Genomic DNA, 5,000 nt, shown 5'->3' with positions numbered 1-5,000 from the left:
ATCCAGTGCATCTTCTCCGCCACATTACACAATCCACACTATCACAACCAGACCAGGAGGTCCATGCGGAAAATACAATATCCCAGCCTTTCGACATCCACCATTGCGCAGACCAGGCACCAACACCCACACATGTCCTATACAACGGTGCACCCAACATCACAATAGTACCTCCTGTCACAGCGCACAAACAATGACATGAGTCAAAGACACAGGTCTCACACAAGCATAGAATTGGAGCGCCGCCTCTAATAAGCCAAAGGTGCATCCTGACGTGACAAATCTGATCATGTCACAAGCATTCACTTACTATAATCACTATCAAGGAACCTGCCGCCCCCGCCCCCCCCCCTACACCTTGTCCTTACAACAACGTGTAACCTAACCTAACCTAACCTATGTTGTACCTTAACCTAACCTATGTTGTACCTTAACCTAACCTATGTTGTACCTTAACCTAACCTATGTTGTACCTTAACCTAACCTATGTTGTACCTTAACCTAACCTATGTTGTACCTTAACCTAACCTATGTTGTACCTTAACCTAACCTATGTTGTACCTTAACCTAACCTATGTTGTACCTTAACCTAACCTATGTTGTACCTTAACCTAACCTATGTTGTACCTTAACCTAACCCATGTTGTACCTTAACCTAACCCATGTTGTACCTTAACCTAACCCATGTTGTACCTTAACCTAACCCATGTTGTACCTTAACCTAACCCATGTTGTACCTTAACCTAACCCATGTTGTACCTTAACCTAACCCATGTTGTACCTTAACCTAACCCATGTTGTACCTTAACCTAACCCATGTTGTACCTTAACCTAACCCATGTTGTGCCTTAACCTAACCCATGTTGTGCCTTAACCTAACCCATGTTGTGCCTTAACCTAACCCATGTTGTGCCTTAACCTAACCCATGTTGTGCCCTAACCTAACCCATGTTGTGCCCTAACCTAACCCATGTTGTGCCCTAACCTAACCCATGTTGTGCCCTAACCTAACCCATGTTGTCCCCTAACCTAACCCATGTTGTCCCCTAACCTAACCCATGTTGTCCCCTAACCTAACCCATGTTGTGCCCTAACGTAACCCATGTTGTGCCTTAACGTAACCCATGTTGTGCCTTAACGTAACCCATGTTGTGCCTTAACGTAACCCACGTTGTCCGCTAACGTAACCCACGTTGTCCGCTAACGTAACCCACGTTGTCGCCTAAACCTGCTCTGTAATTGTTATACGACTCGTTCAATTAGTGTAGTGTTGCCCACCCGCAACCCTCGCAATATAGTTCGCTACTCGCACTGCCCGCTCCCCTGTGTATCGCTTCATGTTAAACACCTTGCAAGTCTTGCTGACTTTCCACATGCTCCTGCTGTACACTGTAATGTGGATGGCAGCAGGACGTACATGCCGCCCCCCCCCCCCCCCACCCCTCCCCACGTCCCCACGTCCCCACCTTGCCCCCTGCCTTCGCAAGCTGGTTGGTGACAAGTTTGCATGTTCAATGCCCTTCGCATGCGACGTACGCAGGCTACGTTGTGGTGCGGCCTGTGTCAACTGTCCGCTGATGTCGTACGCGTGAACCACAATCTGTACTGCACATTCGTCCTTATGTACTGAATGATACATCGTGGCACATGTGTGACCGTACAACGACTGCGCCCAAAAACGGCGGACCATACAGTGCAAATATTGTGCACGCAGCTACGTGTCGTCTCCCTATGAGAGCTGGATTGCAGTGTGGTACGCCATAGAGACGTGTGGGAGGAACGGACGCCGTGGATGGCGATCAGCATGAGCTGTGTGTTGATGTATTCGGACCTAGTCGTCTCTCCTCAAACACCGTGATAGCATGGTGCACCGCGTTCCATATCTGCGACATGCTACAGAGGCCGGTTGACAGTCGTTCGAGCAATGGACATCGCATACGTACGGGGGCCACCTTCCACGTATTGTCTAGGCGTGCACATTTTGTTGCGTGTATGTGGGCAGACGTAGTGTGGCGTGACACCTGACACAGGCATGCAATAATCGTTGAAGTTGCTAATGGCGATGGACGCCTACGTTTTCTGGTGAAGTTACGCAAATGAAGAAATGGTAACCCGTTGTGGTGCGGTTGTTCTCGCTAGGGGTGAATCGGTGATGGCGACGATAGGTTGAGGTACTAACCGGTTGTTCCAGCGATACCCACCATGCCGATGAAACTGAACGGCATCTGGGTGTGAAGCGATACGCGGTGGTGGCTGGGTGGGACCGTCCCCGGCCGGTGAGGGGGCGCCTCCCGGCGTGCTGGCCGCGCGGTGCGTGGGCGCACGCGCTACAGCCGGCTGGTGGGGGCGGCCAGTGGCAGGCGCGCCGGCCGACGGACGCGGCAGGCGTCGCAGCTGCGCGCCGGCGCACCCTGCGCGCGGCGCCGTGCGGCCAAAGTAGGTCCTCGCGGGCCCGGTGCGAAGCGCGGTGGACATCTTCAGTGTGCTGGTCCGATTGAGGACTGTGTGCGTTGAGGATGCGCCGCCGCCCGGCGCTCGGCGCCGCGACGCCGTCTGCTGCTCGGTCGCCCCAGCGGTTCTCGCTGGTGGTTTGTATCGCAGCTGTGCGGATGTGTTGGCGCGTGCGCTGTGCTGGGAGAGTTCGCTTCGGCACCCAAGTGGGGCTTTTGTCCTTCTGTGGCGCTGGCGTTGGAGCTGCCGGTCACCGTAGGTGGCGCGTGTTGTCTCCCGCCGGCAATGCCACGACAGCACGCTCCCGGGCCTCTGTCGGCAGCGGCAAGCTCAGTTGGGAGCACGGGTGGTCGCACCGAAAGCGTCTACTCGCCTAACTCCGGGCGATTGCGCCTCTCTCGAACCCGACCAAGTACTTGGGACGGCGCTGCGCGCCGCCGGGACCTGAGAGGGTTTCGAGGTGTATTGTGCAGGGGAGCTCAGCCTCCTCCTGTTTGCAGAATGATTGAGCGGACGCTTGCGTGTTCGCGCGGGCCCCCGGGACACACTCCCGGGCGGCCGGCTGCTCAGCTCTAGTTGGCGCAGCTCCCTGGTTGATCCTGCCAGTAGTCATATGCTTGTCTCAAAGATTAAGCCATGCATGTCTCAGTACAAGCCGCATTAAGGTGAAACCGCGAATGGCTCATTAAATCAGTTATGGTTCCTTAGATCGTACCCACGTTACTTGGATAACTGTGGTAATTCTAGAGCTAATACATGCAAACAGAGTCCCGACCAGAGATGGAAGGGACGCTTTTATTAGATCAAAACCAATCGGTCGGCTCGTCCGGTCCGTTTGCCTTGGTGACTCTGAATAACTTTGGGCTGATCGCACGGTCCTCGTACCGGCGACGCATCTTTCAAATGTCTGCCTTATCAACTGTCGATGGTAGGTTCTGCGCCTACCATGGTTGTAACGGGTAACGGGGAATCAGGGTTCGATTCCGGAGAGGGAGCCTGAGAAACGGCTACCACATCCAAGGAAGGCAGCAGGCGCGCAAATTACCCACTCCCGGCACGGGGAGGTAGTGACGAAAAATAACGATACGGGACTCATCCGAGGCCCCGTAATCGGAATGAGTACACTTTAAATCCTTTAACGAGTATCTATTGGAGGGCAAGTCTGGTGCCAGCAGCCGCGGTAATTCCAGCTCCAATAGCGTATATTAAAGTTGTTGCGGTTAAAAAGCTCGTAGTTGGATTTGTGTCCCACGCTGTTGGTTCACCGCCCGTCGGTGTTTAACTGGCATGTATCGTGGGACGTCCTGCCGGTGGGGCGAGCCGAAGGCGTGCGACCGCCTCGTGCGTGCTCGTGCGTCCCGAGGCGGACCCCGTTGAAATCCTACCAGGGTGCTCTTTATTGAGTGTCTCGGTGGGCCGGCACGTTTACTTTGAACAAATTAGAGTGCTTAAAGCAGGCAAGCCCGCCTGAATACTGTGTGCATGGAATAATGGAATAGGACCTCGGTTCTATTTTGTTGGTTTTCGGAACCCGAGGTAATGATTAATAGGGACAGGCGGGGGCATTCGTATTGCGACGTTAGAGGTGAAATTCTTGGATCGTCGCAAGACGAACAGAAGCGAAAGCATTTGCCAAGTATGTTTTCATTAATCAAGAACGAAAGTTAGAGGTTCGAAGGCGATCAGATACCGCCCTAGTTCTAACCATAAACGATGCCAGCCAGCGATCCGCCGCAGTTCCTCCGATGACTCGGCGGGCAGCCTCCGGGAAACCAAAGCTTTTGGGTTCCGGGGGAAGTATGGTTGCAAAGCTGAAACTTAAAGGAATTGACGGAAGGGCACCACCAGGAGTGGAGCCTGCGGCTTAATTTGACTCAACACGGGAAACCTCACCAGGCCCGGACACCGGAAGGATTGACAGATTGATAGCTCTTTCTTGATTCGGTGGGTGGTGGTGCATGGCCGTTCTTAGTTGGTGGAGCGATTTGTCTGGTTAATTCCGATAACGAACGAGACTCTAGCCTGCTAACTAGTCGCGTGACATCCTTCGTGCTGTCAGCGATTACTTTTCTTCTTAGAGGGACAGGCGGCTTCTAGCCGCACGAGATTGAGCAATAACAGGTCTGTGATGCCCTTAGATGTTCTGGGCCGCACGCGCGCTACACTGAAGGAATCAGCGTGTCTTCCTAGGCCGAAAGGTCGGGGTAACCCGCTGAACCTCCTTCGTGCTAGGGATTGGGGCTTGCAATTGTTCCCCATGAACGAGGAATTCCCAGTAAGCGCGAGTCATAAGCTCGCGTTGATTACGTCCCTGCCCTTTGTACACACCGCCCGTCGCTACTACCGATTGAATGATTTAGTGAGGTCTTCGGACTGGTACGCGGCATTGACTCTGTCGTTGCCGATGCTACCGGAAAGATGACCAAACTTGATCATTTAGAGGAAGTAAAAGTCGTAACAAGGTTTCCGTAGGTGAACCTGCGGAAGGATCATTACCGACTAGACTGCATGTCTTTCGATGTGCGTGTCGTGTCGCGCAACACGCTACC

The 5,000-nt window shown here is 53.5% G+C and overlaps 1 non-coding gene across 1 annotated transcript; it reads left to right on the top strand.

The window, feature by feature from the left end:
* The first annotated feature begins 3,037 nt into the window (after positions 1–3,037).
* LOC124744305 lies at positions 3,038–4,946 on the top strand. Its single transcript, XR_007010674.1, has one exon. It is a non-coding gene; the product is annotated as a small subunit ribosomal RNA (ribosomal RNA).
* Positions 4,947–5,000: the final 54 nt, after the last annotated feature.

Source organism: Schistocerca piceifrons, unplaced genomic scaffold (assembly GCF_021461385.2).
Source record: "Schistocerca piceifrons isolate TAMUIC-IGC-003096 unplaced genomic scaffold, iqSchPice1.1 HiC_scaffold_283, whole genome shotgun sequence".
Lineage (NCBI taxonomy): Eukaryota > Metazoa > Arthropoda > Insecta > Orthoptera > Acrididae > Schistocerca > Schistocerca piceifrons.
This window is presented reverse-complemented; position numbering and strand designations above follow the sequence as displayed.